The sequence below is a fragment of the Carcharodon carcharias genome, chromosome 2, assembly GCF_017639515.1.
Source record: "Carcharodon carcharias isolate sCarCar2 chromosome 2, sCarCar2.pri, whole genome shotgun sequence".
Classification (NCBI taxonomy): domain Eukaryota; kingdom Metazoa; phylum Chordata; class Chondrichthyes; order Lamniformes; family Lamnidae; genus Carcharodon; species Carcharodon carcharias.
The window spans coordinates 88,466,220-88,489,699 of NC_054468.1; the positions used below are offsets into that span (position 1 = coordinate 88,466,220).

Sequence of the window (23,480 nt, forward strand, 5' to 3'; positions counted from 1 at the left end):
GGGGATCAGGTGGGAAAGTGAAGTTGAGGTCGAAGGTCAGCTATGATCTTACTGAATAACAGAATAGGCTTGAGGGGTTGCATGATCTACTGCATTTCGTAAGTGTTATGGCTCCTTCTCCCACAGGGGCAGCTTGGCAACTGGATATCAACAGAGTGTGTTACGACAGGACTGAGAGTGGAGGCAAGATCTGACACTTTTTGATCAAGTGGATCTTGTAGGGGTGGTGGTATGAGTCAGTTTTGCCTCTGACTTTCGAGCGGTTCAAATCGCTCCCACTCCCTGGGTTCTAGACCTTGGACTTATTTGGGAGTTGTGACAAAGTGCAGCAGACAACTGTTTTGGTGCAAGAAAAACTGAGTTTATTGAAGTCACAAATGAACTTATAACATTAGGATTACACTGAGATTATACAGATTTACAAAATACACTTAGTTAAGAATGGGGAACACACAGCATAACAAGGGAAAATCATGCTACTAATCCCCTTACCCTTGTCCCACCCCCAAAACCTAATTAAAATGAACCAGGAGAGGTCAGGGGTCATTTTCACCAACCCAAGGTTCCTTGACAGTTCGAGATCCAGCCAGGTAAGCCGGTTGCAGCTTTGGGGTACACTCTTTGTGTCCGCTGGTGCCTGCTGTCCCCATGTGGTCCTGGTCTGTAGAATCTGCAAAGGTTCTTCAGTAGAGTGGAGGACGGGGTTGTGGGTGGTCGATCTTCGTGGAGGGCTGCGGTTGCGGCCTTGTTGTCTTTGGTTGAGCCTGCCACCCCCAGATCTTCTTGCCTCCAACCGCAACAAAAACAGAATTACCTGGAAAAACTCAGCAGGTCTGGCAACATTGGTGGATAAGAATAAAGTTGACGTTTCAAGTCCTCATGACCCTTCAACAGAACTGAGTAAAATTAGGAGAGGGGTAAAATATAAGCTGGTTTAAGGTCGGGGGGATGGGGGGGAGAGAAGTGGGGTGGGGGGGGCGGTAGGGACAAACAAGCAGTGATAGGAGCAGATAATCAAAAGGTGTCACAGACAAAAGAACAAAGAGGTATTGAAGGTGGTGATATTATCTAAGAGAATGTGCTAATTAAGAATGGATGGCAGGCCACGCAAGGTACAGCTCTAATGGGGGTGGGGTGAAATAAGACTAACAGGGCATAAAAGGTATAGATTTAAAAATAATGGAAATAGGTAGGAAAAGAAAAATCGATATAAATTATTGGAAAAAACAAAAGGGAGGGGGAAGAAACAGAAAGGGGGTGGGGATGGAGGAGGGAGTTCAAGATCTAAAGTTGTTGAATTCAATATTCAGTCCAGAAGGCTGTAAAGTGCCTAGTCGGAAGATGAGGTGCTATTCCTCATTGAGGTGCATTGAGCTTCACTGGAACAATGCAGCAAGCCAAGAACAGACATGTGGGCAAGATAGCAGGGTGGAGTGTTAAAATGGCAAGCAACAAGGAGATTTGGGTCATTCTTGCGGACAGACTGCAGGTGTTCTGCAAAGCGGTCACCCAGTTTGCGTTCGGTCTCTCCAATGTAGAGGAGACCACACTGGGAGCAACGAATGCAGTAGACTAAGTTGGGGGAAATGCAAGTGAAATTCTGCTTCACTTGAAAGGAGTGTTTGGACCCTTGGACATGAGGAGAGAGGAAGTGAAGGGGCAGGTGTTGCATCTTTTGCGAGGGCATGGGGAGGTGCCATAGGTGGGGGTTGAGGATTAGGGGGTGATGGAGGAGTGGACCAGGTTGTCCCGGAGGGAACGATCCCTACGGAATGCTGCCGGGGGCGTGAAGGGAAGATGCGTTTGGTGGTGGCATCATGCTGGAGTTGGCGGAAATGGCAGAGGATGATCCTTCCAATTCGCAGGCTGATGGGGTAATAAGTGAGGACAAGGGGGACCCACCGACTCCCACAGCTACCTCAACTACAGCTCCTCATAACCCGCTTCCTTTAAGGACTCCATCCCATTCTCTCAGTTTCTTCGCCTCCATCGCATCTGTTCTGATGATGCTACCTTCAAAAACAGTTCCTCTGACATGTCCTCCTTCTTCCTTAACCGAGGGTTTCCACCCACGGTTGTTGACAGGGCCCTCAACCGTGTCCGGCTCATCTCCCACACATCTGCCCTCACGCCTTCACCTCCCTCCCAGGAACATGATAGGGTCCCCCTCACTTATCACCCCACCAGCCTCCGGATTCAAAGGATCATCCTCCGCCATTTTCGCCAACTCCAGCTTGATGCCACCATCAAACACATCTTCCCTTCACCCCCCCCCCCACCGTCGGCGGCATTCTGTAGGGATCGTTCCCTCCGGGACACCCTAGTCCACTCCTCTATCACCCCCTGCTCCTCAACCCCCACCTATGGCACCTCCCCATGCCCACGCAAAAGATGCAACTCCTGCCCCTTCACTTCCTCTCTCCTCATGTCCAAGGGCCCAAACACTCCTCTCAAGTGAAGCAGCATTTCACTTGCATTTCCCCTAACTTAGTCTACTGCATTCGTTGCTCCCAATGCAGTCTCCTCTACGTTGGAGAGACCAAACGCAAACTGGGCGACCGCTTTGCAGAACACCTGCGGTCTGTCCGCAAGAATGACCCAAACCTCCCTGTTGTTTGCCATTTTAACACTCCACCCTGCTCTCTTGCCCACATGCCTGTCCTTGGCTTGCTGCATTGTTCCAGTGAAGCCCAACGCAAACTGGAGGAACAGCATCTCATCTTCCGACTAGGTACTTAACAGCCTTCCGGACTGAATTTTGAATTCCACAACTTTAGATCTCGAACTCCCTCCTCCATCCCCACCCCGTTTCTGTTTCTTCCCCCTCCCTTTTGTTTTTTCCGATAATTTATATCGATTTTTCTTTTCCCACCTATTTTTAAATCTATACCTTTTATGCCCTGTTAGTCTTATTTCACCCCACCCCCATTGTGTGTCCTGCCATCCATTCTTAATTAGCCCATTCTTTTAGATAATATCACCACCTTCAACACCTCTTTGTTCTTTTGTCTGTGACACCTTTTGATTATCTGCTCTTATCACTGCTTGCTTGTCCCTACAGCCACCCACCCCCCTCCCCCCCAACCTTAAACCAGCTTATATTTTACCCCTCTCCTAATTTTACTCAGTTCTGTTGAAGGGTCATGAGGACTCGAAACATCAACTTTATTCTTCTCCGCCGATGCTGCCAGATCTGCTGAGTTTTTCCAGGTAATTCTGTTTTTGTTTTGGATTTCCAGCATCCGCAGTTTTTTGTTTTTATCTCTGTTTCAACCGATCCCAACTGCTCACTGTCCTGTGTCAGCTTTCAAAACTGCTCACCCTTCTGCTGGCTGGCTTCTCTCACTCCCTCCTTCGTAACTGACTGCCCAGTTATACTGTCTTTCGAATTTCTTATCGGAATCCAAATCAAGGTTAGTTCTTTGTTTGACTTTGGTGGGCTTCCTTAGGTAATTGTATGTCTCGTTTTTAATGATGTTTATCATTGTCTTCCTGCCTAGTTTTGAATTAAAAGCCATTGCATGTGTGGAGTATTGATGGGTTCACATAATTGAATTAATTGTGCCTTCCTTAGTAGTTAGTAGCAATTATTTATGCAAGAGTTTAATGGGCTTCAGTTTCATGTGAAGTGAAGTCTTTCTCTGGGTTGATTGTATTAAAGAGAAGAATGTGTATTCTGTCTCCTCTTGTTGTCTGGTTTCAGGCAAAACAATCCACACTATACTCAATAAGCCTGGGCATGTGCAGCCCCAGGCCTTCATGGGCCCAGCCTCCTGTCTGCAGGGATTTACGCTTAACTCAGCAGTTTAGAAGTCCAAAAGTCATATCCTTGTTGATGAAATGAAAAATGTGGGAATTTTGAGAATCCTTCAATCTCTACCTTTGCCGTTGGCTGCAGGAGGGATAATGACTCTACTTTCCTGAGATCACTGTACAATTCATTGAGATCCGCTTTCAGGGCAGGGAAAGAATACTCCTATCAAGGAACTGATGGCACTTTGCATTTACCTTCCCAAGCCTCAGAGAAAATTCCTTTACAACAAGATATCTCAAGGTTTGCTTCTACTAAATTGGCCCCAAGAAGATGGAGCATTCTGGATTCAAGGGCCTTAAATACTTTCATTTGTGTGGAAAATTCCCTGCTGGCCAGCATTTATTGCCTATCCATAATTGCCCTTGACAAGGTGATGGCGAGCCGCCTTCTTGAACACAACTGAGGCCAAGATTTTCCATGCCCGCTGGCATCAGGCGTGTTCAGTGGTGTGAGCAGACAATATGGCAAGAAGGCCAAAAGCTGGTTTCACGATGTCATGGCCGCATTTCTCGCCGTCGGATGTCGGGAACCTCATTGTAATACATTTGCATATCATTATAAGGCCAACCCACTGGACTCATCACCCCCACTGGATCATCAGCCCACATCAGCTGGAAAACACGATGTGTTTCACAACAGCCAGCACTTGGCGAGCTGCAATTCAATTGGGGCTCCAAGGTTTGTTTGCCCACCTTGCTTCAGTCAGCACTCACAGTCATCAGCACCAGGCTTCACAGACAGCATCACATCACTTTTAGGGGGGCTCACGGCAAGTCCCTACCTACCATATTAACCACATTAACCACGGCTTTTCAATGGCTGCAAGTCTAGCTCTTGCTTGGGGAAAGGGGAGAAATGGCCTCAAGCAAGGGAAGAGGCTGCAGGGTGAGGGCTGTACTAGGGAAGGAGGGTAATCCAGGGTGTGTGGGGGCGGACATGTTGGGCTGTGCAAGTGTCCTCAAAATGGTGAGTGCTGAGGAGTCTGTCTCCAGAGGAGATGAGGGCAGATGGACATGTGAGGGTATGTGTGTGAAAATGGGTGATGATGTCATAGAGTCATAGAATTATACAACACAGAAACAGGCCATTCGGCCCATTGTGTCCATGCCGGCCATCAAGTACCTATCTATTCTAATCCCATTTTCCAGCACTTGGCTGTAGCCCTGTATGCTTTGGCATTTCAAGTGCTCATCTAAATACTTCTTAAATGTTGTGAGGGCTCCTCCCTCTACCACCTCCTCAGTCAGTGTGTTCCAGATTCCAACCACCCTCTAGGTGAAAAAGATTTTCCTCAAATCCCTTCTAAACCTCCTGCCCCTTACCTTAAATCTGTGCCCCCTGGTTATTGACACCTCCACTAAGGGGTAATGTTTCTTCCTATCTACCCTACCTATGCCCCTCATAATTTTGTATACCCCTATCAGGTCCTCCCTCAGCCTTCTCTGCTCTAAGGAAAACAACCCCAGCCTATCCAGTCTTTCTTCATAGCTGAAACACTCCAGCCCAGGCAACATCCTGGTGAATCGCCTCTGCATCATCTCCAGTGCAATCACATCCTTCCTATAGTGTGGCGACCAGAACTGCACACAGTACTTCAGCTGTGGCCTAACTAGCATTATATACAGCTCCAACATAACCTCCCTGCTCTTATATTCTATGCCTTGGCTAATAAAGGCAAGTATCCCATATACCTTCTTAACCACCTTATTTACCTGTGCTGCTGCCTTCAGTGATCCATAGATGTGCACACCAAGGTCCCTTTGATCCTCTGTACTTCCTGGGGTCCTACCATTCACTGTGTATTCCCTTGCTGTGTTAGTCCTCCAAAAATGCATCACACTTCTCAGGATTAAGTTCCATTTGCCATTGCTCTGCCCATCTGACCAGCCCATCTATATCTCCCTCTAATCTAAGACTTTCCTCCTCACTATTTATGACACCACCAATTTTCGTGTCATCTGCGAACTTACTGATCATACCACCTATATTAATTTCTAAATCATGAATGTATGCTACAAACAGCAAGGATCCCAGCACCGATCCCTGCAGTACACCATTTGTCACAGGCTTCCAATCGCAAAAAACAACCATCAACCAACACTCTCTGCCTCCTGCCGCTAAGCCAATTTTGGATCCAATTTGCCAAATCACCCTGGATCCCATGGGCTCTTACCTTCTCGACCATCCAACCATGCAGGCCCTTGTTAAAAGCCTTACGGAAGTCCTTGTAGACTACATCAACTGCACTACCCTCATCTACACAACTACTCACCTTCTCAAAAAATTCAATCAAATTTGTTAGACATGATCTCCCCCTGACAAAGCCATGCTGACTATCCTTGATTAATCCCTGCCTCCCCAAGTGGAGATTAATCCTGTCCCTCAGAATTTTTTTCCAATAGTTTCCCTACCACTGATGTTAGGCTCACCGGCCTATAATTACCTGGTTTATCCCTACTGATCCTCTTGAATAATGGTACCACATTTGCTGTCCTCCAGTCCTCTGGCACCCCTCCTCTGGCCTAGAGGATTTGAAAATTAGTGTCAGAGCCCCTGTAGTCTCATCCCTTGCATCACATAGCAAGTTGGGATACATTTCATCTGGGCCTGGGAATTTATCCACTTTTAAGCCTGCTAAAATCGTTAATCCCTCCTCCCTTTCAATTTTAATTTGTTCAAGTGTATCACAGTACTCCTCCCTCATTTCTACACCTACATTGTCCTTCTCCATAGTAAGCACAGATGAAAAGTAATCATTTAAAACCTCACCTACTCACCCATATCCTCCAGCTCCACGCACAGATTGCCACTTTGGTCCCTAATGGGCCCTACTCTTTCCCTGGCTATCCTCTTGCCCTTAATATATTTATAAAATGCCTTGGGATTTCCCTTTATCTTGCCTGCCAGTATTCTTTCATGCCCCCTCTTTGCTCTCCAAATTACTTTTTTATGTACCCCTCAACACTTCTCTACTCCTCTAGGGCTTCCGCTGTTTTCAGCCCTTTGTATCTGCCATAAGTATCTTTTTGTTTTCCTTATCCAAACCTCTATATCCCTTGACATCCAGGGTTCCCTAGGCTTGTTGGTCCTACCCTTTATCTTTGCGGGAACATGTTGGCCCTGAACTCTCACTATTTCCTTTTTGAATGACTCCCACTGGTCTGATGTAGACTTACCTACAAATAGTTTCCCCCAGTCCACTTTGGCCAGATCCTTTCTTATCATATTGAAATCGGCCTTCCCCAATTCAGGATCTTTATTTCCGGTCCATCTTTGTCCTTTGCCATAACTACCTTAAATCTTAAAAAGTTACGGTCACTATTCCCGAAATGCTCCCCCACTGACACTTATACCACTTGCCCGGTTTCATTCCCTAAGTTTACATCCAGTATCGCCCCTTCTTTTATAGGACTTTCTACGTGCTAGCTCAAAAGGCTCTCCTGGATGAACTTTAAGAATTCCAACCCCCTAAGCCTTTCCAAGTTAATATTGAGGATGTTGAAATCCCCTATTATTGTTATCCTATTATTTTTACAATTCCCTGAGATATGCCTACATATCTGCTCCTTTATCTCCCCTGACTGTCTGGAAACTTATAACACACTCCCAGCAAAGTGATTGCCCACTTTTTGTTTTCAAGTTCTACTCATTTAAGGAACCTTGTAAAGATACCATCCCTCCTTACTGCAGTAATTGACTCATTGGTCAATAGTGTAATGCCACGGCCTCTTCTACACTCCCCCGCCCCCCAACCCCCAATCATGCCTGAAGATTCTATACCCTGGAATATTGAGCTGCCAGTCCTGCCCTTCCCTCAACCATGTCTCTGTGACAGCAACAACATAATATTCCCATGTGTTAATCAACACCCTCAATTCATCTTCCTTACTTGTAAGACTCCTTGTGTTAAAGTAGATGCAATCCAGCCTTGCATTATTCCCTTGTGCCTTAACAGGTCTAAATTTGCTCTGCCTTCCAGACTGACATAGTTTCTCTTCTATATTTGGCTGTGCATCACCCCCTAAATTAGTAACTTAAGGATAGGGGGAAAATAAATAAATAATAAAGGTGAAACAACAAAAATGAGTGAGAGCAGAGTGGCTGTATAAGGAGCAGAGCAAGGGCAGGGCGGCTGTACAAAGAGCGGGTGTTTACCTGTGAAGGAGCCGAGCGGCTATATAAAGAGCGGGAACAGAGCATACCTCCACTCTGTTTCCCATCCCCCTGCCAAATTAGTTTAAACCTCTCCCACTAAAAAACCTCCCCGCAAGGATGTTGGTCCTGTTGCGGTTCAGGTGCAACCCGTTCGACTTGTACAGGCTGCACCTTCAACTGGGCAACCTGGAAGTGCCTTAACAGACTTAGGACTGGTGTAGGTCATTCAAAGGTGTCACTAAGCAAATGGGGATATACAACCAGCCCGACAACTTGTAAATGTGGAACTGAGCCACAGACTATGCAACATCGCCTGCAATGCCTATCGCTAGAGGAACCCTGCACTGTTGCAGATCTTGCCAAATTAAACAACAAGGCGCAAAAATGTGTCCAGTTCTGGCTGGGCCATGTATAGACTGTTCTTGGACACGATAAAAAAAAAACCTTCACCAGAAACAGACCCATTGATCCAGGAAACTAAAGCCCTCCCTCCTGCACCATCTCTTCAGCCATTCGTTCATCCTCTCTATGCTCCTATTCCTATACTCACTAGCATGTGGTACAGGGAGTAATCCAGAGATTACAACCTTTAAGGCCCTGCTTTTTAATCTGCCTAGCTCCCCAAATTCTTCTTACAAGACCTCATCCCTCTTTCTTCCTTTGTCATTGGTACCAATGTGAACCATGATCTCTGGCTGTTCACCCTCCCCCTTCAGAATGCCCTGCAGCCATTCTGTAACATCCTTGACCCTGACACCAGGAAGGCAACACCCAATTGTGACTCACGTCTACGGCCACAGAAATGCCCATCTGCACCCATCACTACTGAGTCTCCTACCACTATTGTTCCTGCATTCTTACTCCTCCCCTCCACCCCCGTCCCCCCACCGTGGTGCAGCTGAGCCAGCCGCAGTGCCGTGAACTTGGCTCTGGCTGCAATCTCCAGAGGAGCCTTCACCCTCACCGTTTTCCAACACAGAAAAAACGGTTCTTGAATGAGATGCACTCTGGAGCTTTCCTGACTACCTGCCTGACTCCCTTCTTCTGACTGGTGGTCACCCATTCCCTCTCTGACTGCAATTCCTTAAGTTGCGGAGTGACCACATCTAAAAACATGTTATCCATGTTACCCTCAGCCTCGCGGATGCACTGCTGTGTGTCCAGCTGATGCTCAAGCTCCGAAACCTGTTGGTCTGGCTGGTAAAGCCGGTGGCGCTTACTGCACATGTGGTCATCCAGACTTCAAGGAGTGTCTAAGAATTCGCACTTGCTGCAGGCCATACAACACAGAGGACTGAGCTCCCTTACCATTCTTTTTGTTTTTAATTAAAAGACCATTTCTTTAAATTTAAGCCAAGGAGAAAACTGTTTAGTTTTTCTTAAAAAAACAAATTATGAGACTCTTACCTTTTGTAATGTCGTTTTAAGATGTAACAAAAACCCAACTTATCCACTATCCTACCAATCAGCTCTCTCCCTTGTCCTGATATCGCTCCTTTCAAGTTCCAGTGCTGCCAAAGGTCTGGGTGAGAACCGGTTCCCTCACAGGTAAACTCCACTCCGCTCTTTATACAGCTGCTCCATTCCGTCACAGGTAAACTCCGCTCCATTCTTTATACAGCCGCACCGTTCCCTCCCAGGTAAACTCCACTTTGCTCTTTATACAGCCACACCGCTCCCTCACAGGTAAACTCCGCTCCACACTTTATATACAGCCGCTCCACTCCCTCACAGGTAAACTCCGCTCCACACTTTATATACAGCCGCTCCACTCCCTCACAGGTAAACTCCGCTCCACACTTTATATACAGCCGCTCCACTCCCTCACAGGTAAACTCCACTCCATTCTTTATACAGTCACTCCGCTCCCTCACAGGTAAACTCCACTCCATTCTTTATACAGCCGCTCCGCTCCCTCACAGGTAAACTCCGCTCCGTTCTTTATACAGTCACTCCGCTCCCTCACAGGTAAACTCCACTCCGTTCTTTATACAGTCACTCCGCTCCCTCACAGGTAAACTCCACTCCATTCTTTATACAGTCACTCCGCTCCCTCACAGGTAAACTCCGCTCCGTTCTTTATACAGTCACTCCGCTCCCTCACAGGTAAACTCCACTCCATTCTTTATACAGTCACTCCGCTCCCTCACAGGTAAACTCCACTCCATTCTTTATACAGCCGCTTCACTCCCTCACAGGTAAACTCCACTCCATTCTTTATACAGCCGCTCCGCTCCCTCACAGGTAAACTCCACTCCATTCTTTATACAGCCGCTCCGCTCCCTCACAGGTAAACTCCACTCCATTCTTTATACAGTCACTCCGCTCCATCACAGGTAAACTCCACTCCGTTCTTTATACAGCCGCTCCACTCCCTCACAGGTAAACTCCACTCCATTCTTTATACAGCCGCTCCACTCCCTCACAGGTAAACTCCACTCCACACTTTATACAGCCGCTCCACTCCATCACAGGTAAACTCCACTCCGTTCTTTATACAGCCGCTCCACTCCCTCACAGGTAAACTCCACTCCATTCTTTATACAGTCACTCCGCTCCCTCACAGGTAAACTCCACTCTGCTCTTTATACAGCCGCTTTGTTCCCTCACAGGTAAACTCCACTCCATTCTTTATACAGCCGCACCGTTCCCTCCCAGGTAAACTCCACTTTGCTCTTTATACAGTCACTCCGCTCCCTCACAGGTAAACTCCGCTCCACACTTTATATACAGCCACACCGCTCCCTCACAGGTAAACTCCGCTCCACACTTTATATACAGCCGCTCCACTCCCTCACAGGTAAACTCCACTCCATTCTTTATACAGCTGCTCCATTCCCTCACAGGTAAACTCCGTTCCACTCTTTATACAGCCGCTCCACTCCCTCACAGGTAAACTCCACTCCATTCTTTATACAGTCACTCCGCTCCCTCACAGGTAAACTCCACTCCATTCTTTATACAGTCACTCCGCTCCCTCACAGGTAAACTCCACTCCACTCTTTATACAGCTGCTCCATTCCCTCACAGGTAAACTCCGTTCCACTCTTTATACAGCTGCTCCATTCCGTCACAGGTAAACTCCACTCTGCTCTTTATACAGCTGCTCCATTCCGTCACAGGTAAACTCCACTCTGCTCTTTATACAGCTGCTCCACTCCCTCACAGGTAAACTCCACTCTGCTCTTTATACAGCTGCTCCACTCCCTCACAGGTAAACTCCACTCCATTCTTTATACAGTCACTCCGCTCCCTCACAGGTAAACTCCGCTCCATTCTTTATACAGCTGCTCCATTCCCTCACAGGTAAACTCCACTCCACACTTTATACAGCTGCTCCATTCCGTCACAGGTAAACTCCACTCTGCTCTTTATACAGCTGCTCCATTCCCTCACAGGTAAACTCCACTCCATTCTTTATACAGTCACTCCGCTCCCTCACAGGTAAACTCCGCTCCGTTCTTTATACAGTCACTCCGCTCCCTCACAGGTAAACTCCACTCCGTTCTTTATACAGCCGCTTCACTCCCTCACAGGTAAACTCCACTCCATTCTTTATACAGTCACTCCGCTCCCTCACAGGTAAACTCCACTCCGTTCTTTATACAGCCGCTCCACTCCCTCACAGGTAAACTCCACTCCATTCTTTATACAGCCGCTCCGCTCCCTCACAGGTAAACTCCACTCCGTTCTTTATACAGCCGCTCCGCTCCCTCACAGGTAAACTCCACTCCATTCTTTATACAGCCGCTCCGCTCCCTCACAGGTAAACTCCACTCCATTCTTTATACAGTCACTCCGCTCCCTCACAGGTAAACTCCACTCCGTTCTTTATACAGCCGCTCCACTCCCTCACAGGTAAACTCCACTCCATTCTTTATACAGCCGCTCCGCTCCCTCACAGGTAAACTCCACTCCATTCTTTATACAGTCACTCCGCTCCCTCACAGGTAAACTCCACTCCATTCTTTATACAGCTGCTCCACTCCCTCACAGGTAAACTCCACTCTGCTCTTTATACAGCTGCTCCACTCCCTCACAGGTAAACTCCACTCCATTCTTTATACAGCCGCTCCGCTCCCTCACAGGTAAACTCCACTCCATTCTTTATACAGTCACTCCGCTCCCTCACAGGTAAACTCCACTCCATTCTTTATACAGCCGCTCCGCTCCCTCACAGGTAAACTCCACTCCATTCTTTATACAGCCGCTCCGCTCCCTCACAGGTAAACTCCACTCCATTCTTTATACAGTCACTCCGCTCCCTCACAGGTAAACTCCACTCCGTTCTTTATACAGTCACTCCGCTCCCTCACAGGTAAACTCCACTCCATTCTTTATACAGCCGCTCCGCTCCCTCACAGGTAAACTCCACTCCATTCTTTATACAGTCACTCCGCTCCCTCACAGGTAAACTCCACTCTGCTCTTTATACAGCCGCTTCACTCCCTCACAGGTAAACTCCACTCCATTCTTTATACAGTCACTCCGCTCCCTCACAGGTAAACTCCGCTCCACACTTTATATACAGCTGCTCCACTCCCTCACAGGTAAACTCCACTCTGCTCTTTATACGTTACTCCATTCCCTCACAGTAAACTCCGCTCCACACTTTATACAGCCGCTCCGCTCCCTCACAGGTAAACTCCGCTCCACACTTTATACAGTTACTCCATTCCCTCACAGGTAAACTCCGCTCCGTTCTTTATACAGTCACTGCGCTCCCTCACAGGTAAACTCCACTCTGCTCTTTATACAGCCGCTTCACTCCCTCACAGGTAAACTCCACTCCATTCTTTATACAGTCACTCCGCTCCCTCACAGGTAAACTCCGCTCCACACTTTATACAGTCACTCCGCTCCCTCACAGGTAAACTCCGGTCCACACTTTATACAGCTGCTCCACTCCCTCACAGGTAAACTCCACTCTGCTCTTTATACAGCTGCTCCACTCCCTCACAGGTAAACTCCACTCCATTCTTTATACAGCCGCTCCGCTCCCTCACAGGTAAACTCCGCTCTGCTCTTTATACAGTCACTCCGCTCCCTCACAGGTAAACTCCACTCCATTCTTTATACAGCCGCTCCGCTCCCTCACAGGTAAACTCCGCTCTGCTCTTTATACAGTCACTCCGCTCCCTCACAGGTAAACTCCACTCCATTCTTTATACAGCCGCTCCGCTCCCTCACAGGTAAACTCCACTCTGCTCTTTATACAGTTACTCCATTCCCTCACAGTAAACTCCGCTCCACACTTTATACAGTTACTCCATTCCCTCACAGGTAAACTCCGCTCCACACTTTATACAGTTACTCCATTCCCTCACAGGTAAACTCCGGTCCACACTTTATACAGCTGCTCCACTCCCTCACAGGTAAACTCCACTCCGTTCTTTATACAGTCACTGCGCTCCCTCACAGTAAACTCCACTCCATTCTTTATACAGTCACTCCGCTCCCTCACAGGTAAACTCCACTCCGTTCTTTATACAGTCACTGCGCTCCCTCACAGTAAACTCCACTCCACACTTTATACAGCCGCTCCACTCCCTCACAGGTAAACTCCACTCTGCTCCTTATACAGCCGCTCCGCTCCCTCACAGGTAAACTCCACTCCATTCTTTATACAGCCACTCCATTCCCTCACAGGTAAACTCCGCTCTGCTCCTTATACAGCCGCTCTGCTCCCTCACAGGTAAACTCCGCTCCACACTTTATACAGCTGCTCCATTCCGTCACAGGTAAACTCCGCTCTGCTCTTTATACAGCTGCTCCATTCCCTCACAGGTAAACTCCACTCTGCTCCTTATACAGCCGCTCCGCTCCCTCACAGGTAAACTCCACTCCACTCTTTATACAGCCACTCCATTCCCTCACAGGTAAACTCCGCTCTGCTCTTTATACCGCCGCTCTGCTCCCTCACAGGTAAACTCCACTCCACTCTTTATACAGCCGCTCCATTCCCTCACAGGTAAACTCCACTCTGCTCTTTACACAGCCGCTCCGCTCCCTCACAGGTAAACTCCACTCTGCTCTTTATACAGCTGCCCTGTTCCCTCACAGGTAAACTCCGCTCCACACTTTATACAGCCGCTCCTTTCCCTCACAGGCAAACTCAGCTCCGCTCTTTACACAGCCACTCCGCTCCCTCACAGGTAAACTTCACTCCGCTCTTTATACAGCCGCTCTGCTCCCTCACAGGTAAACTTCACTCCGCTCTTTATACAGCCGCTCTGCTCCCTCACAGGTAAACTTCACTCCGCTCTTTATACAGCCGCTCTGCTCCCTCACAGGTAAACTCTACTCCACACTTTATACAGCCGCTCCACTCCCTCACAGGTAAACTTCACTCCGCTCTTTATACAGCCGCTCTGCTCCCTCACAGGTAAACTCTACTCCACACTTTATACAGCCGCTCCACTCCCTCACAGGTAAACTCCACTCTGCTCCTTATACAGCCGCTCTGCTCCCTCACAGGTAAACTTCACTCCGCTCTTTATACAGCCGCTCTGCTCCCTCACAGGTAAACTTCACTCCGCTCTTTATACAGCCGCTCTGCTCCCTCACAGGTAAACTCTACTCCACACTTTATACAGCCGCTCCACTCCCTCACAGGTAAACTTCACTCCGCTCTTTATACAGCCGCTCCGCTCCCTCACAGGTAAACTCCACTCTGCTCTTTATACAGCCACTCTGCTCCCTCACAGGTAAACTCCGCTCCACACTTTATACAGCCGCTCCATTCCCTCACAGGTAAACCCACTCTTTACACAGCTGATCTGCTCCACTCCACTCCACTCGTTATACAGCTGCTCCACTCTTGCTCTTTTTTGTTGTTTCTCTTTTATTATTTATTTATTTATTTTCCCCCACCCTTAAGTTACTAATTTAATTAAAATCAACAAGTGATGGTTACCCAGCTGTTAATTTAAATCTAAAATAAAGCTAAAGCTAAAATACTCACCAGCCAATCACCTGCCTGCTTTCCTGTGACGTCACTCTTTGTTTTGCCCTTTGAGCTGGCAGTGATTGAGATGCCAGTGAATGTGCGATGGGCTTGACCATGTGAGTTTAGAGTGATGAGATGGTTGCCATAGCCTGGCTGCACGGATGAGATCATTTACCCTCTCTCTGCATTGGATGGCCAACCTCTTCTGTGCAGCATTGGCATTGACTACCAATGCCATTGCCTACCAAGCTGGAGTTGTAATGTTGCTGTCCCACCTGCGGCCAGAGCGGGGCTAGAGGACATCACAATGGGCCTCCACGGTGTCCCAAAGGCACTTGAGGGCTGCAGTCTTCTTGCCTTTAGGGGCCATGTCTTCTTTGCTGCAGTCTTGGACTGGAAGCACCGAGCGCGGCTATACTTTAAATATGGTGCCCGGTGTGCTGAAGCGACGAGGTAATGGCACGGTGGGCAAATGAGAGCCCACCGCCATGGAAACGACGCATATCCCAGGAATGCACAATTAATGCAGCGGGTTTGGGATGATGCAGCATGAAAAGCAGCCATTGCGGCCAGTGGGAGGGCAAAACACCCTTTCACCCAGCCTTGACCACACTTAGTCCAAATCAGGGTCAATTCTGCCCTGAGTGTCTTGCTAGACCATTTCAGGGAGAAGTTAAGAGTCAACCACGTGGCCATGGGTCTGCAGTCACATACAGGTCAGACTGGTTAAGAATAGCAGATTTTCTTCCCTGAAGGTCATTAATGAGCCGGATTGGTTTTTATGACAATTTGGTAATTTCATGGTCACTATTGCTGATACTGGCTTTTTATTCTGTATTTAAATTATCCTGTTGCTGTGGTACAATTTGAATTTATGTCCACCAGATCATGAGTCAAGTCACTTACTTGTCCAGTAACATAACCACTATGCTATCTTAATGCTAGGTCAGATGTTAAAGCTCACAGGTGGACATAAAAGATCCCTGACACTATTTGAAGAAGAGTAGGAAAGTTCTTCCGTTGTCCTGCCAACATTTATTCCTCAATCAGTGCCACCAAAGAGCATATTTTTCTCATTATTAGCTCTCATTACTGTATATGGGATCTCACTGTAAACAATTTTGCTCCTGCATTTTCTTACACATTAACAGCAACAATATTGTGAAAGCCATGAAAAGTGCTATTTAAAAGTAAGCACTTTCTTTCTTTTATTCCTGGGACCGTACCTTAGCCGTTTATCTCCTTTCGTTCAGTTGCGACACTCGCTTCACAAGAAGAAAACCCTTCCTTGCTTTATTTGTGTATTTAGATATTCAAATTCCTTATCTGTCAGGTGTTGAAATTCTTTAAGCACTATTTTTGTTGGAGATACCTTTAGGTCAAATTCCTGAACGCTACATTAGAGAAGTCATTAAACTGTTTATTTTAAAATGGGCCAATGACTGTTTTAATAGCACTGACAGGAATTTGACACAAACGTGTCAACTACTTTGTTGAAACCACTGTACAAAGAAATATCAACCCCCACCTTGCTGTTTTATGCTCTGTGAATTTTTGATGACGTTTTGAATTGGTTTGGTTGGGTTTTTGCTCTGAGGCCTGACCACCCTCTGTTACCTTACTCAACTGACCATTCTGTAGGTGTGATCCTAGACCAACAATGTTTGAGGCACAATTCCAAGTTCAAGGGCCTAGCTCATATACCCATCATTAGGCTTCATTTTTAATAACTTCAGTCCCTCCAAACATACCTTCACCCAATTTTGACCATTGAAGCCCCTTCCTTCCCAAAACTTAACCATGTTCATCCTTCGTCCTTTTCCCAAACCTGACTATCTCATTGCTCTTTCTTCTCCAAAGGCAGCCACCTGCTTTACAATGATTGGAACAGAAACTCTTTCTTTACCTAATTGGAAGGATTTGTTTAATTTGGGATTTAGTTAGGTAAGGAAGGTTTCTGCCTCCTATAAGAGATGCAGCCAAGTTACTTACCCCCGATCCAAGATGAAAAGCCAAATGAAAAGCCTTCCATTTTTGTTCCTGTGAATCCAGACGATGATGTTGTGTTCAATTGTTCAGTGTTTAATTAGGGGTAGGATTTTGCCCTTGGCGGGGGTCCTCGGCGGGAGCGGGCGGGAAGCCAACCACCACTCATGATTGACTCCGCACCGCGATTTCACGCAGGCGGGCCAATTAAGGCCCGCCCTGCATAGATCGCGAGCGGCAGCGCTGAGCGTTGCCTGTGGAGGTTGCAGAGGGAAGGGAGAGTGGGCCTAGCGCACAGATCGTGCATGCGTGAGAAAGAGCACTTCAATCTCGCTGAGGCATGGAGCACTGTTTAAAAAAAATGAAGATAATAAAAATTTAATAAAACATGTCCCCTAATGTGACTCTGTCACATGAGCTGTGGCATGTTTTTAATTCAAAAATATCGTTTTTATTTAATGTTTATTTGCTTCAGAAAACCTGATCCCGCTCGTGGGTGAGGTTTCCTTAAAATGTAAAGGCCACTTGGCCTTTTCACCTACCCGCCAACTGTTAGATTGGACGGGCTGCATAAACTTGAGTTTAATTAGATTGTTAATGGCCTTAATAGGCCTTTTAATTATCGGAGTCAGCTGTGCGCCCGCCGAATGAAATATCACGAGACTGCGCAATGACGTCGGGATGCACACCCGACATCATCACATGTCATTTTATACTCGGGCGTGTTGGGTGCCTGCCCGCTCGCTGAGTGCAATATTCTGCCCTATGTGTCTCTGTTGACAATTCTGTATGATATGTGCTAATCAAGCCTGTGGGTGTAGTTACAGAAAGAGAAACTAAACTGGAAGCATCAGGTTGGAGACTTTTTAAAGCACTGAATAAAACTCCTGTTCACACATAGAGCCTGGTGTGTGTCATCTCTGCACACCTCCAAGGCACAAAGCACAAGCAATGGATTTGTAGGATAAATTTAAATTTTATCTGTGGTATCATGGAAGAAATGTTAATATTACACACATCATTTCTTTCTTTGTGCTTCCATAGAAACTATTTCCATGAGAATGACTGCATTGAGTTCCCATTGGTTTGGGAGGGGTGGTGTGCAGGGGAAGGTGGGGATTTAGCTATTAGTCTGAGTGACTCTAAATCTGCTCATTCACACTTGTCCAATATGAAATATTGCTTGTCTCCTCAAAACTTGGAGTTAATGTGATTGTAGTTAAATGCCAGCAATTGGATTGTGTTTGGCCATTGTTTATGCAGAGTGGATTTTGGAAACCCATTCAATTACTCTTACCTGTAACAACAGCTGTTGGACCAAATGAAAAAGCATGCTGTGACCATTCAGTCCCTCAACTTGAACTTTTCTCTGATAGGTGTGGAGAAACTGCTTCAGCGTAGCTGCTGATCTGATTCAGGACCAATTATTAAAAGTTAATATAAAAATTAATCATGAATGGACACCTAAGAATCTCTTAAAGATGACAACTTGCCTTCCCCATTAACAATGTGTGCATCATGCTTCCTATGCTATGTTGGAATTAGTGGTAGTGCAAAATGACTGAAGATTCGACCAGTCCAGCAAGTCAGCACTTAATTCCACTGGTGGAACTTTGTACGTCTTCTCCTGTTTGTAGCACTTCTTCAGATAGAGCTATTTTCTCTTACCCAACACCGTCTGCTCAGTTGTTTAAATAGAGATACTCATCATGTATTAGCATCAATTATGACATACTCTGATGTCCTGGTCCCGAGTGATTCTGTATGTCATTTGTCCATTCCATGAGTCCAGCTTAGCACATGAACATTGAATATGGCAGCATACCCTGTTGTACAGTGTCTTTAATGTGAAAAATATCCCAAGGCACTTCACAAACCTAAAAATTCTGCCAAGCCAGAATGAGAGATATTAAGAAGATTGATGGAAGGTTTATTCAAATAGATGATATTTTAGGTTTTAGCAGTGGAGTGATGGGGGAATTTAAGGATGCAGGGCACAGGCATTGATGGGTGGAAGGAGAAGGATGCACAATCCCCAGTGTTAGAGGAAGGAAGTGCTCTGGAAGTGCTATAGAGCTGAAGTAGGTTGCAGAGACAGGGTGGGGCAAGATCCTGGAAGAATTCATAGGTGAGGTCAAGAATCCTAAATATCATTCAGTGAGGGACAAGGAGCCAATGTAGACATGAGGACGGGGATAATGGGCAAGCTTGTTGTAGTGGGAGGTAAAACACGAGGATTAGAGACTGGGGCAAGTTAGAGCTTACAGAGGCTGAAGATTGGAATGCTAGCAAGAACTGCACTGGAATGATCAAGTATGGAGGTGATAAAAACATGCATAAGGGATTCAATGGTCTAAGGACGGAAGATGCACAATGTTGTAGAGCTGGAAAGAAACAAGCCATGTGATTGAAATGTTAAAATGCAGTTCAGGACACCAAGGATATCAAGGATACAGGGAGGCCATGGCAGGTGATTCCATGTAGGAATGGAGATGTTTGTTTAAAGGATAAGGGCGAGAAACGACAGGCGGATAGCAAAGTTGGAGAAAAGGAGAAGAGAGCAGTTGAACTGTCAGTTAAAATCAGGGAAAATGAGTAGCTAATCTGCACAGGCTAATAGAAGGGAGTACATTGCTGAACAATAAAACCTAGATTAGAATAAATATCCCTTCTGCAAGCCACAACAGTCCATTGAAATTCTTTGTGAAGTTCATGGGACAGAAACAGTTATATATTCAGCCAGAGACATTTAGAATTAGAATAACACGAGTGTTGAACATGGATCCTTTTTATTTATTATTCTTTTCTTCCATGACTCCCTCTGTGGGTACATGTGCACATGCTAACCTCAAGTGGACAAAATGCACAATGCAATTTTCGATACACTACATCCTTAAGTTTAAAACTGCCTGACATAGCATAGGAACAGGAGTAGGCCAGTGAGCCACTCAGACTGGTTTCACCATTCAATTAGATCAGGGACTCTGAACTGGGGGTCCATGGCCCCTTAGGGGTCCATGAGAAGGTTTCAACAAGTCACCAAATCAGCATCTTTCAAGAATAAAATCTTTTTAAAAATCACATTCTATGCGCAGGGTCAACAAAATGAAGAATGAGATGGATCACTACTAATGTCAGTGGTGCCCTGTTTATCACCAGCAAGGAGAGTTTGAAATAGACTATATATTTATTTGAACCCTCCTCCAATAAAAGGAGAGTTTAATTCTGCACAGCGAAGTGAGGAAGGGCTGATGTGGTGGTGCCACCACCTTTGAAATTGGAGGAGACCTCAGCTCTTCTCCTCTTGCAGATCCGTTATAGTTACAGTTCAACCGGTCCTTTTCGGGATAGGCTGCACAGCCTGCACTCTCCTGCCACCATGTTTAAATCGGGTAAGCCAAGCAACAGGCCCATTTTGTGGGGCAATGGGCCAAGAATTAACAAAAGAGTGTTAGTGAATGTTTGATTGACTTTACCTTATGCTCTTTATGGGGCTGACTGCAGCTTGTCTGTGGCAGTTGTTTACAGAGCCAAGCACAGCATAGGTTGCTGATCAAACTGCCCGCTGCCACTGGCAGTTCACAGTCCTCGATCCGCAACTCAGGGCTATCACTTGTGTGAGTACAGGCAGCCATGAAAGTTAACCATTTTTATAATGGAAGTGAGCCTCGCACTTATGTGCGCATCATATATGATGATCCATCTGATTTTCTGACTGTTGTGAGATCTTGCTGTGTGTAAATTAGCTGTTTTTTTTTACCTTGTGCCAGGAACTATTCTTTAAAAATATTTGTGTATTTTTTGGTGGGGGTTGGTGAGGCGGAGTGTGGGGAATGCCTCAGGAACAAAAATGTTGAAAACCCATAATTAGACAATGACTGATCTGTACCTCACCTCAATCAACCTGCCTTTGCTCCATATCACTTAATACCTTTACCTAACAAAAATCTAACAATGCCAGTTTTGAAATTTTGAATTAACCCCCAGCTTTAGCTGCTTTTTCAAGGAGAGAATTCCAAATTTCTGTAATGGTATCCTCCTGTGGCCACATGCGCACGTAGGTATATATAATAAAACTGGAATGAACTAGATTTTCAGTTGGGTACTTTGAACTCCATGTGCTGCACCTGGGCCTGAATTTTACGCTTAGTGCAGGAGCACGATCGATGGGACCGGAAGCAGATATGAAATCCTTCCCTCCCTCTGTCAGCACCTGATAGCAATTTCGTGCCAGCTGGCCAATTAACTGCCAACCAGCGTGAAACACAGGCAGGCACCGAAACAAGTGAGGGCGCAGCCAGGTGGTATCCCATGAGCTCCCTGAACGCTGACGACTGCTGTGAAGATGCCACCGGAAGCTGCAGAATTGTTGGAGGGATATCAGCGCACAAAAACTGCCCCAAACTATCTATCATGACAGAACAAACAACTGACAGCAATTGTCACGAATTATCAAACCTCAAACATATTCAGGCCTTTTATCCCACCCTGGATCGAGAAAGGTGAGAAAACCTGGCTGATTGCACTGTGCGCCAAGCGTAAAAGCACACGGGTCACATAAAATTCATGTTATTTGCACATTTAATGGGATTAATTGCCCTTTTAGTTGTTGGTGGGTGCGTTTCCGACTTCCACGCGCCCCCGCCGACTATAATATCATGCGAGGGCGCCATGACATCAGGACACGCGTCCAATGTCTTCTCACGCAACTTCACGCAAGTTCATGTTGGTCACTCAAATTCTGGCCATGGTCTCTTTTCTGTCCTGCATAGATATCACAATTTGGCGCTGAGGATAGGAGTTTGGATTCTCTAGCCAAACAAATTTAGTTGAAGTGGCTTCCAGCAAACCAGTAGAAGAGGTACTGTGAGGATTTTGTTTGCTGAGAACTAGTTGTTAAAATCCAGTCTTAATAATAGTCTGTTTGTACCTGTGGGCAGACTGACCTTCAAAGATGGCTGTATCAACAGGTATTATTGGGTGACTGGGAGAGTAACTGAGAGTCTTTTGGTGTGTATGTGGAGAGGCTAGAGATGTATTTCACTGCTGCTAATATCCTCAATTTTTCTGATAATCCGGCTGTTAATCAGGCAGTGGAGGAAAGGAAAAGGGTGATCTTCTTGATGGAAGCAGGTTCAGCAGCGTATGAAACACTCAAGAATTTGCTCGCCCCAGTATCAAAAGCCACACTGCTGTCGGACGTTTTGTGTAAGCTTCAGTAGCACTACAGTCCCAAACCATTGGAGATTGCTGAAAGCTATCGGTTTGGAACAAGGAATCAGTTGCCCAGTGAGAACATTGGAGACTTTACAATGGCTTTGAGAAAGCTGCCCGTCCATTGAAATTTTGGAGCATTTCAGGAGAAAGCATTTGCAGATCAGTTTTCTGTGTGGTTCAAAAAGTGAATACATTCACAGTAAGCTGCTGACATTGCCAAAGTTACCTTTCGACATAGCTTGCCAAACATCAGTCTCCATGGGCCTGGCGGAGCGTGACTCGAGAGAAGTCAGAGTTAACAAGCGCCAGTCATCTGCTGAAGTAAATAAGCTGCAGCTGAGTAAGCAAAAGTCCCTAATGACAGCAGTTCGTAGTAGCAGAGATACTACAAAGTCTTGTTACTGGTGCTTAGGCCAACAATGGCACAGAATTGTCCACTTGTAAAGGCAGAGTGTTACAGCTGCAAGAAGAAGGGTCATCTTGCATGTCAAAAGAAAGTGGATGGAAAAAATGCTAGCTGGCAGAAACTGCAGTTGCTGCATATGGTTGTCGAACAGCACCGGATTGATGAGGGCTTCGTTGAGACCCATGCAATCTGAAGCACAGGGACGTCCAGTGGAAATTCGCAGGGCACCGTAATCCAGGTAGCGTTCGATGGAGTTCCAGTAAACATGGAGGTTGACATGGGTGCATGAGTCAGCGTGATTCCTGAATCACTATACCATGAAAAGTTGAGACAACGTCAACTGGAGAAATCACACATAGAATTATGTAATTACGGAGGAGAGAAATTCCTCAAAATGGGAGCTATGTTGGTTCCAGTCACATACAAGGAACAATGTGCAAAGTTGCCCATCATTGTACTGAAGGGTAAAATACCAGCCTTGTTTGGAAGAAACTGATGAACAGCATTTAAATTAAATTAGAACAAGCTTTATCACGTAGAAGCGGAATTCACAACACAAGATGACATGATCGCAAAGTATCCTCAGGTATTTAGTGAAATCAGCAAACTGATTCAAGGACATAAGGCCAACGTATGGGTCCAGAGAAATGCAAGACCAGATTACTGCAAATTTTGTCCAATGACCATAAGGTCTGAAAGAGAAGGCAGAATAGGAGCTGAAAAGACTTCATTATGTCTAAAATAGAACAGAGTAATTGGGCTACTCTCATAGTGGTAGTACCAAAGTCAGATGGTAGTGTAAAAATATGTGGGGATTAAAAGGGAACTGTAAATCAGATACTGGAATCTAGTCCACCCGATACTTTGCCAAATGTGGAGGATCTGTTCACAACATTGTCAGGAGGCCAGATTTTTTCAAATTTAAATCTGACAAACTCCTATCTGCAACTTGA

At 46.2% G+C, this 23,480-nt stretch overlaps 1 protein-coding gene across 1 annotated transcript in view; it reads left to right on the forward strand.

The window, feature by feature from the left end:
• crocc2 (ciliary rootlet coiled-coil, rootletin family member 2) overlaps positions 1 to 23,480 on the forward strand; it is a 300,592-nt gene that overhangs the window by 253,637 nt on the left and 23,475 nt on the right. The window lies entirely within an intron of this gene.